We start from the raw sequence: 19,715 nt of genomic DNA on the forward strand, positions 1-19,715 counted from the left end.
TGAGGATAGATGAGAGATCCTTGTCTTATATTAGTAGATGCACCCTGTGGTGATTGCCCTTAGCTAACTGCAGAAGAAGAGAGAACCAATGCTGTCTGGGCCAAAAGGGAGTCACCAGCAAGTTTTTGGGACCATCCTGTTCTATTTTGAACAGGACTTTTGGAATGACGGGAAGAGGAGGAAAAGCATAAAAATCCCCTTCCAAGAAAAAGAGAGAGCATCCACCTTCCAGACCAGAGGACCTAGGACTCTGGCACAAAAAAGAGGAAGTTGTTTCTTCAGAGGGGAGGGAAACAGATCTACTTGAGAAGTACCCCATTGGTGGACAATGTCCAGAAACATATCTCTGGGAAGCATCTACTCATGGGATTGTGTTATGGACCTGCTCAGAAAGTCTGCCACAGTGTTCTGACCTGAGGGAACATAAAATGCTTGAAGAGTCACACTGTACTGGATAGCTAGTTCCCACACTAGAAAAGCCAACTTACAAAAAAGGTAAGATCTCATCCCCACTTGCTTGTTGACATACATCACTGTGATATTGTCTGTAAACACCTTGAGAGGCCCAGTGGAGAACAGAGGGTGAAAAGCTTGAAGAGTCAGTAGAAGAGCTCTCTTCTCCTTGACACTGATTTGGTCTTTCCTTTGTTGAAGCAGCCAAGGACCATGCACCTTTAGAGAGCTGAAGGCTAATCCCATCTCACATCTGAAGCATCTGTAAATAGCTCCTGAGATGGAAAAGGGGGTTGAAAAGGGAGCCCTGAATTGAGAGTCAATTGCTGAATTCACCACTGAAATTACAGCTTAAGGCATTGGAAGAAGAACTAAGTAGCCAAGGGGATGAGAATACTGAAGCCAAACTGACTTTAGAAACCAGTGAAGATTTCTCATGTGGAGTTTGTCAAAAGGGAACATAGGAAAAGGTGGAGGCCATAAAATCTAGTGCTCTCAGAAACTTCCTTGCTGTGATTAAGGCCAGTGAAAGAAGCAATTGAACGAAAGAAAGAAATGAGAGTCAAGGCCTTGGGAGGAGGCAGGGATGCCAGTACTGGAATAGTCTGGATCCTGCACCCTAGAAATACATGATCCTGTGAAGGAGTCAGAAAGGACTTTGGAAATTTATAGTGAACCCCTGGCTTTGCATAAGAGGAATTGCAAAGTGAAGATGCTGCAGTAGAATCTCTGGACAGGATGTCTGAAACAGATCGTCTTAAGTATCGAAAGACTTGTATTCCCTTTTGCCTGCAAAAATAAATCAGAGGAGCAAGGCATTTGGTGAAAACCCTTGGAACAGTAGAATTGGCCAAAAGGCAAAGTAGAGAACTAAAGTTCCAGGAAGAAACAGAGAAATGTAAAAACTTCATGAAAAGGGGATAAATAAGAATGTGAAGATAAGCATCATTGAGGTCCAGAGATACTGGAAATGTCTGAGGAAGCAGCAATGGAACAATTTTAGAAGGAACAATATCCAAACAGAAGGGACCTTCAAAAAGGTGTTCAAATGAGAAAGGTCAAAATGGGTCTCCTAGTGCCTTCTTTCCTGGGAACCAAAAACATTATGCAGTAAAACCCCTTCCCTCTTTGAGAATCTGGAACTTCCTGAATAGCTCCATGAGTCAAAAGATCCTGAAGCACCTTTGAAAAGAAAGCCAACTGTTCCTGAGGTGGCTGAGGAATGCTGCTGAAAGGGGAAAGATATTTCCAGACCATGTAAAACCATAGGCGGATAATGGAAAGAACCCAGGAATCCTGAATAATCTTTAACCAAACTGGAAGAGATATTGAAAGATGAAGAGAAAGAGGAATGTGGCTAAGAACAGGATAGTCAGACAGCAACTGGTTTGTCAGGAAAAGGCGATTTCTGGGTCACAGGGGTTTAGTAGCTTTAGCAGGAGGAGCCCTTTTACCCCTTCCTCTAAACAAAGGCTACCTTATTAGGGTAATTACTTTGAAAATTAGGCACAGGAGAAACAAAAATATGTTTAAGTTCCTGCAAGGCCTTGCCCTTATCGTGAAGGGACTTAAACAAATCAGCAGCAGCTGCAGCAAATAAGTGTTTGCTATCCATAGGCACATCCATCAACTTAGCCTTAATATCACCAGGCAAAAGTTGAGGACAATGACAGGAATATCTCCTCATTACAGAATGAAAAGCAGTAGTTCTGGAAGAAGCATCTCCTGCATCACAACTGCATTTAACAGAATGGCGAGCTACCTGAGAAGCCCAGAACAAGGAAGGAGCAGAAGTCTTCCCTTCAGAATCAGGAAGGTCAGAAATAACCTGACGGGCCTGAGAAAGAAGAGCCAAAATATATCTGGATGTATGGGCCTGGTAAGTGACAGCCTGAAAAGCCAAAGTAACAGAGGTATAAACCTTCTTACCTAGCCTTTCCATACTCCTACTGTCTATCAGAAGGAAGAAGCTTTGTAGAAGGCAGTAACTGATATGGCTTGTCAGACACCACAGACACCACAGATGGGTCAGCTGAAGGACATCTACAAACAAATTGCAATCATCAGGCATCCTTTAAAACCTATCAGTTTTTTCGTGGGGTAGGGTGCTGGGAATCTGGAGCCCGAGATGCAATAGACAAGGCAACCAACAAGGCAGCCAAAACAGGAGGGACAGCAGAAGGTCTGGGAGAGTCCATTTGCAGAAGCTTATAATACCTCAGAAACTGGTGCACAATCCCATTGAAAAAATTCCATCATCCTGAAAACTGTGTCACTGAAGGAAATCTCCTCAAAAGGAATGTCAGGACTAGTTGACTCCCCTTCGTCATAACCATCTAAAGGGGAAGGAATCTGGAATGAATAAGCAAGGGATACATCTGAATCCACCTCTTCCACAGAGGAATCCTGTTGGAGTTGAGGACCAAAGTGAAGCAGGTACAGGAACTCCCTGAAGAGGATTCAAGCCCAAAAGGGCATTAAACAAACCCTGAGTAAAACTCTGCCATTCACTTTGAGGGTCCTCAAGAGTACGAGAGACATGCTTTGTTTTTTGTTTCTTTTTCAAAGGTATATCTGCCCTGTAAAACTTAGAAGGTTCAGATACCAGATGACGTTCCACAATCATAGTCAGCACTTCCTTTCTAACCAGAATCTGAGGAACATCCCTAAGCCCTTCAGCAATAATCATCCATAGTTCCAGCTGAACATCCAAAGCAGACGTCTGTGAAGCCTCCAAGGACGTGCATGAGGTCAGATCCATGCCGGCCTCTGAAGAGGTCAAGGCAGTAGACTCCAACAGAGGAGCTAGTTGAACTCCAGGCTTTCACTAGCCTCAGGAGAGATATCTAGCAGATGTGGTACAGCAGCAGAATCAGACCTAGACTTCTTGGTCATCTTCTTCATGGATGGCTGACCTTCAGAGTGGAAAGTTCCCTCCATAGTGTCTTTCTCTAAAAGATTAAGATGCTGGTTCTCTACATACAAGGTCAAAGAGGAAAGCTGAATATGGAGAGTCTTTGGGATGAAAGCCTGACAAATGGAGCAGGATGCATGGTTGTGGGAAGCACTGAGAAAATAAGCACTGCTCTTGAAGGTCTTTATGGGGAATCTGTCTCCCGCATTGGCATTTATCCTTTCTGGATGACACGAAACCCCACAAGCAACAAACTAAAAGAACAAAGTTAAGACTGAGACCCCCAATGGGACACTTATCTGAAATGACGTGGTGAACCAGTAATGGAGTGGGTGCTCAGACCGATGAACAAACAATGTCATTCAGACTGGTGGCAAAGTTGTTCTGAGGATGGTATGTCCAGACGTCACTTTTATGCCCTACACTATATGCGGGGACCATACATGTCACATGTGGCATACCTTAAAGTAACCTAAAGGTTTTGGTATACTGGACGGACTTCGGGCCACCCTTGGCAGGGGATCCCCATTGTAAAGCATACAACAATGAAATGGAAGGACATCAACTGTGAAAAAGATCACCCTGGCAGACAATAGCCTGTGCATGTAACACAAAGGTTAGAAATACATATTTAAAAACTATTAGGTGGGAACAGCTTTTTATTATAATAGCTACTCTATCCATATTATCTTGGAATGCAAATGGTCTTACAGGTACAGACAAAAATGAAAGAGTACTGAATAATATTAAGAAATGCAGAGTGCAAATAATATTGCTGCAACTGAGGCACATTTGCAAAGAAATGAACATATAAACTTGATAAAGAAAGGCTTTCAGGATGGATATTCAGCAGAATATCAGTAACAATGGAAAAGGGGAGTAATTATATTAATTGTGCTTTTACAGGCTTTTTTATACCCCAAGTAGACTTCAAATAAATTTTCCTCAAGCACACAGCAAATGTTGGAGGTTTGATGAGGAGGAAGGCATTAACTGGGAATACCTGTTTTGGGCGTATAACGATTTGGAAGATTTTAAAAATTCCATACAGAGTACACTGTCAGAAATATTGGAAGAGCAAATGGCTGTACCTAAGCAAATTATTACATTGAGATGGGACACAAGATCTCAACTGCTTAAACATACCAAGGCTTTATTAAGTTTACCTCAGTTGGCTGTCAGAAAAAGCAATAACTAGAAAATGGAACTCAAAGTTGAAACCAACTATGTTTGAAGTACTGAATATTATAAATAAATATTAATATTATAAAAGAAATAAAAGAACTAGAAGAGGGATCTTTAGAAAAGGGATGGAGCAAATTACATATAAATAAATTTAAGTAAAGGTAGGATTTCAGCAATTTACATAATATTGGACAGATGACAGTTACAAAGAAAGAAAAGACATGCGATATATAACGTATGTAGATGAAAAAATGTTCCGTGCACGGTCTGCATGTCCACCCTGTGTTCATGTAGGTTTCGTCCGGTTACTCTGGTTTCCTCCCATATTCCAAAAACATATGTCTGGAGCATTTCTCCCCGGGCCTCTACTGAAAATAGGCTCTATCCTAGTCAGACTTTCCCAGTCAATAAGTGTTAAACAAATAAATTAAATTAAATAAATAAACAATCGGGTTGGTACTCCATAGAATGTTCAATGCTGGAAACAGATTTATAAATAAATGCAGGCTGTGAACCCAGTTTACGAACAGCTGGACTAGATGTGATGTGATGACCAAGTTCCAGTACTTCTGTATGATGCCCTTGACTCCTGTTGTGTCAATAGAGTGAAAATACCAAAAAAAGTCAGAAAGCATTCTCTGTAGGTCAAACTCCCCACCAGAGGCTTCAGAAAGATGGGTGCAAATCTGTACTCCCTTTTGAATAAAATAAAATTATTAAATTATCTAATAATGCTGCTGGATAGCTCCTAGCATGGAACACATGCCTCAGAATTTTGCTTTCATCTACAAAAATGTAATCTTCAGAAACTACTCTAGACAGCTACATGAAATGGCCTTTAACATTACCCCTTTTTGGTTAAATGACTATGCACTGTCATTGAGTAAATAGTGATTACAGAATGTAGCCTTCCAAAAAATCCTGGATTCATAACAATGATGTTCAATGTTCTTGTATATGGTAACATCCAAAAAGGAAATGCTAAACTTTTACATGTTAAAATAAAACTAAAAAAATATACTCACTATGTAAGAAAAACATTTTAATAAGGTTTCATAGTCCCTACCTCAAATAATAAAATGTCATAAAGAAAACAGAAATATTATTTGAGATGGGAATGATAAAAGCTATTAAACACAAAATACTGTTCCCAATAGCATAAATCTAGATTGGAAAGAAATGGAGGTACAAGAAGTCCCCAGAGAAACCCCAGACATCTGTTTAAAGTAAAAGCAAACTCTTTCAAAATTAATAAAAAAAAACTTGTTATGGAGAACCAAATCTATGAAATGGCACAAAATGTTGATATCCTCTAAAAAAAGAAAAAAATGTAATACCCTTGGAACTGAGGCATGTATTAAAGGAAAGGAAATAACAAAACCACTCCAGGCCGATGTCCTCATGTACAATGGTAAACAATTCTTTGATGTCACCAGTTACTGAGATGGCACTACTGTCTAATCAAACAGATCAAAGATTGTCTAAAAAATCCCAAAAATCCTGGAGTACTCAAGGAGGACCATGACTGAAAGTTTTACACTCCCAATCAATATAAATGGCCAAGGGTGCTGTTTTCGAGCCTCCTGCAGCAACAATAGGATACAATGGTGAGTTACACCTGCCCTTGTGTATTTTCTGGATCCCAAATGCAATACAAATACATGATTTGGGAAATGCACAAAAAAACTGAAGTCTTGCAAAGAGATGGAAACCTACAACAGAAAGTCATTCAACACCATGTCAACAAAGACATATGCTTGTTTGGTTTCATTTAGTGAAACAGTTTGACAAGAATAACCCTCCAAAATGATGCTCATCATTATGCCTGAATAATAAAAAAAGAGTTCATCAAGACTACCCCACACCTTTATCGGGCTTCATAATTTGTAAATCCCTGCTGGAACTTAAATCTCTATCTGTACTTACTGCTATGAAAGAATATAAAATCTGTAGAGGGGTCTTTCTTGTACCATTTTCTTGTACCAATAACCCTCCAAAATGATGCTCATCATTATGCCTGAATAATAAAAAAAGAGTTCATCAAGACTACCCCACACCTTTATCGGGCTTCATAATTTGTAAATCCCTGCTGGAACTTAAATCTCTATCTGTACTTACTGCTATGAAAGAATATAAAATCTGTAGAGGGGTCTTTCTTGTACCATTTTCCTTCTCAAATAAAAGTAAATCATGTTGTAATGGAGGGTATCATTGTAGCCAGCTGTGAGTAAGATTTTACAGGTTGGGTCCTGAACCAAGGCGATAAAATAAAAAAGCAAAATTTAATTTACGTAAAAGTATTTTGAATTCAGTGATATTGTCAACATAATTAAGACGCCTAGAGGGAATGAAAGTAAATCCTTTTTTGAACAAGCCATTGATATCAATGACATGTATATCAATGAAGTTGAAAATCAGTGGAAGAATTCAGTCTAATTAGTTAGTACAAACTAATTTCTATTTTGACAATGACCCCCATGTGCTGCCACCACATCTGGAATTGTTCATGGTGTTGTGTGCAACTAATGCAGTTTGCCAAACTTTCTGATCTTGAGGAAACTATATCATTGCTCAAATGGACACTATCACTTGTAGGAGCACCATGCAAGCTAGTTTTAGTTTTTTTTTATTATTTATTTACTGACACTTGATTACAGGGAAAGTCTGAATGTGTAGGTACCCATTTTCAATAGAGGCCAGAGAGAAAGCTCCATAGTATTACAAAAACATTTTAAGAACAATAATTTTATAATCTTCAAAAGAAATACAAAAAAATCTACAGTTTAAATAATTATACCAAATTAGGCATAATGTGAAAACACTGATTAAGAACAGAAGTAAGAGAAAAACATGGTTATGGCATATTTAGAAAGATACACAGAATAGAAACTGATTGAAGTAACAAAGTGAGTGAAGAAGGGAGAGTAAGGAGGTGTAAGACATCAACAGGTACTTGTTCATACTTAGGGATATAGTTTATCCTGGGTTTGGGAAAGGACAAAGCCAGTAGTATCACTCTATTGACACTACAGGGGTCAAAGGCATCATACAAAAACACTGAAACTTGGTCATCACACCTAGTCCATGTTCTCCTTCATAGCCAGAAAACAAACAGCACCTGAACTTCCTATTCTAAAGACTTAAACCTTGCCTGTGGTATAAACAGGACCTGCTGGAGAAACAGGCATGTACCTCACAGACCACCGCTTCTTTGGAACAGACATCTCATCCATATGAAGCAGAGTTCCTCCCTAACCCAATTCAAGTGTAACTAGGATAACTGGATGGGGAACAGGAAATTTATCCATGGTTTGGCACCTAGGTCTCTGATGAAAACAGCCAGCCTGTAAACGGTTCATCACCTAGGCCCCTGCTTACACTTATCAAGTGTACAAGAACTTGTCAGAGATTTCGGATGAATGGCTAGGCTTAAAACAAGCCCTTGTGCTTGTTAACCTAGTACACAACTGTGAACCCATGATTTTGGATAGGAAGTCTTTCAGGATGGTTTTAGAGGGCTGGAGGGAAGGTACTGACCTGATGAATACAGGTAAGGAGTTCTAGGCCTCAGCAACATGGTTTACGTACTGAGAGCACCCAGCATATTTGACTGAGTTGTGGAGAGAGAGGAGTTTTTGGTCACTGAATCCTAATAATTATGAACATAAATGTGTATAAAAGTATTTAATACAAAACAAGCAGAAATATTCTGGATAACTTTATAGGTGGTAAGAAGCTGTATATATGTCTAGTTGATGGGGTAGTGCTAACCACTTTAGTCTCTTTACTGCTATACACTGGTGGGTTCTGTAAGCGGTATTTGCTGCAAATTTATCCACTTTATTACAGTACTGTTCACATTTTGATTTTTGTGATGTCTGAAAGTTAGTAAGGATGGCAACGCCATAAATTAACTAATGGGAGAAGGTAAGTAGTGGCAAGTGCAGTTTTAGTTGCGTTGGTAAACACGTTTTTGTCTCTGTAAAGCAGCCCTAGTTTTTGGTGAGTTTATTTTATGCAATTTTGTACATGCAGGTCAAATTTAAGATTAACCATTATCCCCTAACAATTTGCATGAGAAGTGACTTCAATGGTTGTATTATTAAGAGAGAAGATTTTAAATTTAGTTTTTTTCATGCAAGAAGGATGGGGGGGTAATATTTTCTTGGATTGAGCATGAGCTGTGAGTTACAAAGCCATGTTTTAGTGGCTGTTAAAACTTCCTGAGAATTTTTTTGGAGATATGCCAGGTTGTCAGATGTGCATATGAGTATGAAATCATCTTCATACTGTATTAGGGAGGCCTGTTGAGTGATGTGTGGAGAGTGTTAGTGAGAATGCTAAACTGAAGGCCACCAAGGATACGGTCTTGTGGTACACTGGTTGTGACTGGGAGGTACAGAGAGATTCCAATAAATTCCAGAACAAAGCCCACAGCAAAGGAACAAACAGCTAACATGAACAGCTTTATTGAAACAGTTGAGCGCTTTCTTCCCTTCTATGATAAGGGACTTCTTCAGAACAAATTTACAAAATACCCACACACACACTACTAACCCAGCCTCAAATAGTAAACCTCTAATTATGCATCAATTAATTCTTAAAATGACATAACATATAATGAAAAAACATTTGTATAAAACATGTAAACAATATAATTTAAAAATATAAACAGATAATACCTAACATTACCTAAAATATTATATTATAAAAAACAATGTACCAATCCCCCTGAATAAGAGATTTTACTCAAATATATGTCTTAATTTTAATATGCTAGATAAGCTAATAGCCTCATTAATACCTAAATACTTAGTGACATCAAACCTAAGTTGCCATCTTAGCTCACAGATATCCAAGTGGACATCTAGGCATCTACCTTGTGGATCTTTAAACAAATGTTGAATCACAAAAAATCCGAAAACATGGTCTCTACATTCATTAATATGTCTTGCTAATGTATTAGTTTGCCCATTATGTCTGATGTCCAATAAATGTTCACTTATTCTGTCCAGGGGGTGGCAACACTGGAGAAACATTGACTTGAGGTAACATTGTAGCTTTCTTATGTGAAGCCTATTCAGATGGAGCATGGGAATGGTGGAAGCAATGAACCTGAGGACCCTGAGAATATCCCTGGCCATCACTGAAACCAGAGAAAGTAGTGACTGAAAAAAGGCAGTATGCGACAGGGCCTTCGGGGCAGGCAGAGATGCCCGCATGGGGATGTTCTGAAGCCTGCAACCAAGGAAAATAAGACCCTGAGAAGAGGTCAGAGCTGATTTCTGAAGTTCATACTGAACCCCAGACTCTGCAACAGGGAAATAGTAAACTGGAGATACTGAAGCACAGCATCAGGAAAGAAGCTTGAATGAGCAGATTGTTCAGACAGGTAAAGATCTGAGCTCCTCTCATCCTGCAAAAGCCAATGACAGAAGCAAGACATTTGGTGAATACCCTTGAGGCAGTAGAGAGGCCAAAGGCAAAGCAAAGAACTGTAAATGCAAGGAAATAACAGAGAAGTATAAAAATTTCCCAAAAGGGAGATGGATGGGAATATGAATGTAGGCATCCTTGAGATCCAGAGATACTAGAAAAAAGGGAGAAAGAGTCTGAAGAGACACCATTCAAAAGGAAGGAATTATGAGAAAGGTGTTGAACTGGGAAAGATACAGAATTGGTCTCCAAGTGTCCTCCTTTCTGGGAACCAAAAATATTCTGGAATATAAACCCTTTCCTACCTGGGCAGGAGGCACAGCTTGAATGGACTAAAAGGGCATGCAGCACCTCTGGAAAAAGAGGAAATTGTTCCAAGGAAGGTTGAGGGATTCCCAAAAAGGAAGGAAAGGATTTCCAAACCATGAAATATCCCTGACGGATAATTGATAGACTCCACAATACAAAGTGGCAAGACCCAGAAACAGCAACTAGTCCAACTTTATTCACTGAAATAACCACGATTAGCGCTTTCGTCTGTACTAAACAAACTTCATCAGACGACATTCACTTGAATAGTCTACCATTTTTAAAACACATCCCATCATCATGTGACTTCCAATGTATCACATTTAAAGAGCCCACACACAGTCATAAGCATTATAAAATACATCACATAATACTAACAGAACCACTTACAAACATACTTAAAAAAATGAAAAAATTTAAAAAAAAAATGACTAAACGGCCATTAAATATTAACACACACACACACACACATATATATATATATATATATATATGTATATATATATGTATATACACACATATATATATATATATATATATATATACATATACATATTTATACACACACACACACACATACACACGTAAAAACACTCTGAAAAGCTTTAAACCTGGCTGAACAGATATCAACTCATTTAAGCCTGGACTCACACTTGCATTACATTTCAATTGCCACAGCAGTTCCTTTTTTGTCCAAATACAGCTCCAAAGGATCACTCACTGGATTTTCAAATCAACTTATCCGAAACAAATTTTAAAACAATGTGTAGGATGCAATTCAGTGTGCCTAGCCAAAGCATTTGTTTCTTGTGCTGTAGAAATGGCATACACATGTTCCCCTATCCTATCTTTTAACTCCCTTTCCGTCCTGCCCACATAAAAAATGGTGCAAAGCTCACATAGGGCTGCATATGCCACTGTTTTTGTATTACAGTTCTAATTACCTTGCATTTCATACATCTTCCATTGATAACAAATGCCTGGTTACATTTTATATAGGGTCAAGCTCTACAAAACCCACATCTTTTAATGGTAAAATCTTGATTGTCTGAGGAAGAATTAACAGGCATTTCCAGGAAATCTTTTAAGTTTTTACCTCTTTTGAAAATTATTGTTGGCTTGTCTCCTAGCTTGATAGCCAACTCATGATATTCCCGAATAATTACCCAATTTTTCATAATTGCTCTTCTAAGAGTTATGTTCATGTCTCACCGATCATAACCAATTATTATGTGTTCTCAACTTGGAGGCTAAGAGTCACCGCTCCAGCGAATTTCTTGGCATCATTGTCTTGAACACATAACAATATGGTTACAATTGGAGATCTGATCATAACCCTTTATGATGCAAGTAAGCCAGATGTGTTGCAAGTAGAAGCCAGTCAGAAAGGTTTAGGGGCTTTGATCCTACAAGACAATAGTCCTGTTACCTATCTTTGGGTAAAAAACATTTACAGATGGAAAAAGAAAAAAATGCTCAAAGACAAAAGAAGCTGTTAGCCATACTGTATAGTGCAGATGCCTTGTACAATGACTTTCTGTCGACACTCTGCAATGATTTTTATCTTTTTATACCTTAAATTATTTACTATAAACAAATTACTGTTACTTCTATGACATCATCAGTGCAGTTCTGAAATTATTCAACTTCTTTGTTTGTCACTGACTACTGCAGTATTCATCATTCACTGGCAGATGCACTCTACTGAACATATATATTATGTGAAGCTCCTTTTCCAGTCTATCTCAGTTCTTGATAATATTTTTGTATATAAAAATAACATCCCTTGCAATCTTTTACAAGGATTTCTGGATGTGCTCCTTATACAAGGATTTCTGGATGTGCTCTGCAAGGGTTTTTTTTTTTTATCTATTTTCACCTTAACTTCTTTGCCATGGAAATATTCATGGAGATTAAAGAATAAAGAATAAAATTTATACTTATGTTCCTTCAAGGAAGAAACAAGCTGTAAGGGAACAGTAAAGTACAAAATAAGAGAAGCAGATATAATGTTTTGGCCAGTTTTGTCAGTTCAATAAACAAGTAGTACAGAGTTCTCCTCAATGCTCAGCAATGTGCCAAGTTAATCATGAACGGCAACACTTACACCCAGCCTGAAACTATAGAAAACCTGCTGGCTGACAAGTTCAGTTCAAACTTCTCCCCTGCCAAAACCTCCTATTACACCCAAAGAAATACCCGCAACCATCCCCTTATCGGTCATGATGAGGGAACAGGTCCTTACTGCACTCGCTAAAGCCAGAAACACAGCTTCCATGGGTCCTGCCAACATTTTTCTTAAATAGCTTAAAACAGAATCTATCACGGCCACTGGAAACCCTCTTTAATCACAGCCTCTGGACGGGCTTTGTCCCAGAGGAATAGAGCACTGCAACAGTTGTCTCTCTGCACAAGGGGGGCCCCATTCAACTAACCCAGGGAACTAATGACCCATAAGCTTGATCTGTCTTACCTGCAAGGCCATGGAAAGAATTATCATGCACTTGATCAATGACAACATTGGGCTGGTCCAGTTTTTGGAGAGTCCCTATCTGGCTTTGGCAAAGGGAGGTCTCACTTGCTCAATCTGATGGACTTCTTCAAGAAGTCACCATGGCCCTGAATGAGGGTAAAAAAGTAAACACCGCTTATCTATACCTGGTCAAACCTTTTGACACAATCCCCAACTCAGAGATCAAAGATAAACTTACTTAGTTAAGCGTAAATTCCTACATTGTCAGATGGATAGCCAACTGGCTCCCTGACAGGACACAAGTTGTCCATGCAGGTGAATCCACTTCCAATAAGAAACCTGTTACTAGCGGTGTCCCACGGGGCGCAGTGCTGGGACCCCTCCTGTTTGGTGTATATTTCTCTGAACTGCAGGTCAATGTTGGAGGCCTCTGGTTCACAAAGACTGCTGACGACTGTAAGCTGGGAGCAATCCTTGAATCTCCAAATGATGCTGACAACCTACAAACAGGCCTAAAAAATGACAAATGAGCGGTACCAAACCCATGGTCTGAGACTAAATGCTAAAAAATTCATAATTATACCCTTCAGCAAATCAGATATCCTTGCAAATTATAATATTGATAGCAGAACTCCTAAAAGTATACCCAGTAGTGAGAGACCTAAAAACACAGACAGACAGTAACCTAAACTTTGAGCACCAGGTATACAGTACTGAGGAAATCCTTTTGTATTACTGAACTTATTAGTAAAGGCATGACATCAAGATCAAAGGAAATCATAGTGCCATTGCACTTGGCTCTCATCAGACCCATAATCGACTACAATGCTCCCGTCTGCATGTACCTAACCAAGCACTTACACCAACTGCAGCAGACCCAGAGGTTTCTCATTAAAAAACTACAAATCATGAGACACGTTTTAAGCAGGCTAACTATAGGCCCTATCACTTTACTCTGTCTCATATCATTTGTTAATAGGGGACTTATGCCTGACCTACAAGGCACTCTCTGATCCAGCCCTAATGAAAATGTTACATATTCACAAGGAATATTATACAATAGTTGCACATAGCATGGACTTGAACCTTATTTGTGGCTGTAACAGAACTTGCTGGAGAGAGAGATTCATATCTCAAAAGCTACCTCTTCTGTTGAATAAACTTCCTATCACTGCAAAACAAAACCCGTCCCTCACTCTCTTCAAAAAGAATATTGATAAAAAGATGGGGAACCATAAATTCACTACTTGGATACTGCCAATGACCCATATTGACACAGGCAGTCTGTAAAATGACTCAGGGCTCCAACACCCAAAGACCCACTACCTTGATAGTACCCCATCCCGTATTTTGGGAATTAAGATACAATAGTCATATTCTGGGTGTTATTGGCTAGGCTTGTAAAGGCTCTTGTGCCATAGGTTCATAGGTAGATACTAGGCTATCTGCCCTAGGGCATTTATAAGCCTAGACAGAGTGTATTTGGCTTCCGCCTCCCTATTAGATTAGCCTACTGTGCCTCTGTAAAGTAGGTCACAGAAGGTACCCTTTTAAGATTAGTTTACTGTGCCTCTGTCTAGCAGGAACACAGTAGAGATCCCAGGGGTGAATTTGTGATTTCCCATCCACGAGTCCAGATTTCGCTTGAAGAGGGTCAGCGAGGGGCTATGTCTAACATGAATTGGGATTCTATTCCAGAGTGAGGGGAGCCTCTGGGAAATTAATCTGTCCCTCCAGCATGTCCTATTTATTTTTGTGCTGAGGTTTAGGTCCCTGGAGCGTGTAACTCTAAGAGACTTGGATTTTTTGAGGTGGAGCATGTCCATTAATTCTGGGTTTGACATGGCTTTGTATGTCAGGCATAGATCGCCTCGGAGTAGGCGGTAAGCAACTGAGTAGAGCTGGAGTTTCTTTAGTCGAGCTGCATAGGACATCTGTTTGTAGCCCATGATCCTCTTGGTGAGGTACTTTTGGGGTCTCTCCAGTTGCTGCAGGTGTCGGGTAAGGCACATCCCAAAAGGGGCATTGTATTCAATTATGGGCCTGATGAGTGATGAGTAGAGGGGCACAATGACCTCTCTTGATCTAGATGCAAACCCTTTCGTGATAAGGTGTGCTATATAGAAGGTCTTTCTAACCACTTTGGCAACGTGATTATCAAAGGAGAGATTACTATCTACGTTGGTCCCCAAATCTCTAATTACTTCTTCCGTACTTAATGGATTACCACCTATGTGGTAATTTGTGGGCACCTTGTTTTTCCCAAAGGGAAAAGTATTCACCTATGAAACTATATCACAACAATTCAAAGGAAGGGATGTTAGTATGCACACTTCTAGACTGTCTGTGGAGTGGGCGAGTGTTGCTGCTGTTCACAGAACCCATATAATGTACATGCATGGATTCGTTTTCCAAGTCCCTAATCTAAAAGGTAAAAGGGTAAGTGTAACATGTATGCCAAAGTCTCTATTTGCAAGACAAAGGATACTCAATGTTCTCAATATCTAACAATGGTCTACAATACACAAGTCAAGAATTGAGATTAGTCTCTGAATAAAAAATTAGACATGTAACTTTCAGTCCTCACCGTCCTGGGGAGAACTACCTAAAGAGTGAAGAATCTAATAGGTAAGAGCTCTAGCAAAAGCTGTAAGAATTGTCATCTCATTATTTTAGAAGACAGGAATACTCCACTTGAGGGACTTGGTCCCTTACCAGCTCAGTTGCTGTCAGGCAGGTTAAAATGCAGACTGGTTTACTTCAATGACATTACTGACACCTAAGAAACATCATAAAGAAATGTTAGAAATACACTTGCAGAACAATGACAGAAACTGCTAAAGACTAACATTTTGCAGACTAAGACTTCAAAAGTGATGAAAAAGTCCACAGCTTTAAGTTCAAATTGTTGGCAAAGCAGTTTGTTGGGAAGATGGCACGTTTCTAGAAGAAATTTCAAACATTTACATATAGAAAATATATCTAAGGCAAGGGTCCAGAATAATGACCAATGACAGCTGCCACATCCAGTCCAGTTGCAAGAAAACAGAGAGTAAAAATTATAATAGTCAAGAATGCACAGGAAGGTTCCTGAAGTTGCCTCTCCAAATGAAACTGTAGTATGACAAGAACTGCCTTAAAAGGAAAACCAGATGTCTGATGTAAATATTCCTGCTAAATCATCCAGTTATGTTAAGTCACTAAATAGGCTAAATAGCCATATGGACTCTTCCAGAATTAAAATGGACTCTTCAGGACTGAAAATTGTTACTAAAATGTCTTTGAATTTGACAGAAGGTTTTTATCGATGCAAAAAATGTCATACACAGACACAGTACAGTGATGCAGCTAATTTTAAGTGAACAATTTACAGTAATGCATGCCCTCATTCATGTGATTTGTACACACATACATATCTGCATAAAATAGTTTTACAAACAGGATATTAGATATGGGGTGTTTACATTTTTAAAAGCCAGTGAACTTGCTACAGTGGACAGCATGCCAAGTGGTACACAGAAGTTCTACAGAAATCAGTATATTTATTAATACTCCTAATCTGACAACTTCTACTTCTATAGGGAGCAAGTGGTACAACAGCTGCAGGGGCAAAGGTGGATAAGAATTTGAGGATAACTCAAAGAGTGCCTGGAATCCATGCTAGAAAAGTTTGGCTGCTGGTGGTCAGCATGCATGGGGATGAAAATATACAGAAACAATTCTCCCACTTTTAAGCAAGGAAATCTACAGAAATTTCAAAAAGTACAGTTATGTTAAGTAAATTTGCCATAACAGTAGATGTCTGATGATCACTGCTGCAGTAGCCTAAGCTATATGGGTTATATCCTGCACAGAATATAACAGCTGGCCAGCTTCCAAAGCATTGGGGCACCTTCCACGAGCCCAAACCCTTAGTCAGTTCAAGCTGAGCTGACTAAAAAGACAGGTTTGGGTGCCAAGCCCTTCAGAGCATCCAACTGAGAGAGGGAGGTTAAGCCATGACAGGACACTGTTAGTTAAAAAAAAATGTCCACATCCTGGCATATAAATAATAAAAATACACAAAAAAATCTAGGTGGATGAAGGGAGCTGTAATGCATCAGTGATCATTTGAACATATACTGACATGGTAAGTTTCTTTACACAACTGTACTGTGTTCCTCTTACTGACGACTGCTGTTATAGCCTAAGCTACATGGGCAGATTTCTATAGCTTAAAATAACTGGAAGGTTAAGGGTCCAGGAGACCCTGGAGAATGGTCCTAACAAAGCCTGCCCTAGACCTGGGAAAATAATTTAGTTTGTAATGCTTTGTAAAAGTATGAAAAAAGGACCAAGTTGCTGCTTTTAGAATACTTATGGAGTCCAACCCATTCCAAAGAACCCATAAATATTAAGCCAAGGCTCTGGTAGAATGAGAATTGACCCTGTCTGGAATATTTTTTTGTTGGGGGAATAACAAGAGGTAACTGCACGATACAACCATTTGTAAATAGTCTGCTTTGATTCAGGTTGCCCCTCCTTCTCACCTTTAAAAGAAATGAACTGATCGGAGGTTCTGAAAAATGTTATGTCAAGACGCTACCTGAATGTCGGTGGACATCCAAGGTATGAAGTTTCCTTTCTCCCTCATTTTTTGGGTTCAGGGAAGAACACAGAGAAATAGACAGATTGGTTTAAAGTAAACTCGGATACCACTTTATGCTTAAAGGAAGGATTTAGTTATAAAGAAACCCTGTCTCAGAGTTCTTGCAAAGGTCAAAACAGTCTTCAATGTTAAGAACCTCAAGTCAGCCAAATTAGCTAGTTCAACTGAAGGTGGCGTTAACTTTTCTAGCACAAAATTAAAATCCCATACAACAACCAGACTGAAATGCCTTACAAATGAACCTTGATAGAGGCGAAATGCAGGCAGTAGGATAGTAACTCTCACAAATATTGCAAATCACAAAAACACTAACCTCGAACAGGTGCGGGTTGTTTTACTGACACCAACTAGAAAATCTTTTCCATTTGCTTATATATGATTTTCTAGTAACATGCTTTTAATACTTGCTGCACATCCGCAGAAAAGAGATGCCTGATATTAAGACATTATCATCAGTCAGTTGCAGTTGTTTGGGGTCTGGGTCTATCAAGCATCCCTGATGTTGTGTGAGTAAATCCAATTTGTAAGGAAACTTGTGGAAATCGCCTCTGGCTAATTCCAAAAGAATGGAGAAAAGAAAGATATGTACTCACATAATGCTCCATCTGTGTTGTCCATTTTCGTTCTTCCTCAACAAGTGGGTTCAGATTCGACCCTCAGATCTGACTTAGCTGCTTTTTACAGCTCGTGGAAACTGAAAACGCTCAAGCTCCTCCCTTACACATAATGCCCTAGCCCCTATCCATACCTCAGATCTTGCTTGCTGACCTTTTCCTAATTAGAAGCTAAACAACAACAATTATATGAGAAACCAATATCTGGAGCTCAAAGGCAGAACACTGTTTCCCTTAGCATCTCCTCATTCTTCCAGAAGTCACAAATAAAATGGTAGGGGGTTGGAGGGAGGGAAGTTAAGGAAGAATGAAAATGGACAACATAGATGGAATGTTATGGTAAGTACGTAACTTCTTTATCTGATGTTGTCAATTTTTATTCATTCCTTCACAAGTGGAACAGAGACACCCAGCTACCTGAATCCCGGGTGGACTCTAAGGAAGGATATTCCTGACCACTGCTGAACTGAAGGTTCCTCTTCCCCTAGTGACCAGATCCAACTTGTAATGAGTAATAAAGATATACTGTAAGGATTAGCACAAGTTGCAGCAGCACAAATATCGGCCATGGAAGATCTGGGTGAAAATACTGATTAAGTCACCATGGGCCTGGTTGAATGAGCTCTCAAAGGTTTTGGCAAAGATAACATTTTTTTGTAGACAAAGGAAATGCAATCAGTTAGCCACTTGGCTAAAGTTACTTTGGTAACTGGCTTTCCCAATTTTTGATTCTGAAAATGACATAAATAATTGATCTGATTTTCTGAACGCTTTTTTTTTGTTCTATACAAATATAAGCATAACTGTCTGTGAGTGTCCAGTAAGTGTAACATATTCTCCTTTGTTCGAGAAATTTGTAAAGAAAAATGCAATACTGATAAACTGATGTTAGATTCTGACAATACCTTGGGAAGGAAAGATGGGCTGGATCGCAATGATACCCTATTTTTATGAAAATTTAAATAAGGAGGCATAGAAGATAAGGCTTGAAGTCCTGAGACTCTTTCAGCAAAGCTTATGGCTACTAAAAAGATAGTTTTCCAGGTTAAAATTTTTAGTTGCACACTTTGTTGAGGGTTCAAATGCAGAATGAGTCAAAGCTTGTAAAACTAAATTTGGTACTTACATATTATCGCAACCAGGAGAGAAATGTTTCATACTTCACAAAATTATTAATTTATGTTCCGTACAGCTGGTTTAATTTCTTACCCTGGGACAGTAAAGCGTGTGCTACTAAAAGGGGAATCTGAAAATTTCTGAAGGAGGTAACCAGCAAGTGACTGGCCAATGGTTCACAAAGGGTTATAACGCTAACTGCATTGTTGGGCTCCTGCTTAACTTAATCCTCAGTATTCATAAAGTTGTAGTTATGTAGTTTTAACATTAAAGTATCTTTATACAACACAAAATGGACTTTTACAGAAACAGAAAATCCAGCAAGCAAACAGAATGACAAATCAGGTTTTCTCAGTTCAGAAATGTATATTTTTTTAGCAATTCAGTAGTGTCAGTTTGTTAACTGTGACTGCTGAGCATCTTATTTTTTGCTCACTTCTTTTAGCTGTACCCTTTTTTCTTAATCATGTGTTCACTGGGTTACTCCCACTATGCTACTGCCCTCTTTTTCAGGTGACACCCGTGGTAACTACACCTCTCAACTGTCCAGATTTTCACAGAATAGCT

At 39.1% G+C, this 19,715-nt stretch overlaps 1 protein-coding gene across 2 annotated transcripts in view; it reads right to left on the reverse strand.

The window, feature by feature from the left end:
- Nucleotides 1–19,715, reverse strand: part of RPH3AL (rabphilin 3A like (without C2 domains)) — a 2,297,739-nt gene that overhangs the window by 1,513,018 nt on the left and 765,006 nt on the right. The window lies entirely within an intron of this gene.

The sequence above is a fragment of the Protopterus annectens genome, chromosome 13.part0, assembly GCF_019279795.1.
Source record: "Protopterus annectens isolate FY-2018-M chromosome 13.part0, PAN1.0, whole genome shotgun sequence".
NCBI classification, from domain to species: domain Eukaryota; kingdom Metazoa; phylum Chordata; order Ceratodontiformes; family Protopteridae; genus Protopterus; species Protopterus annectens.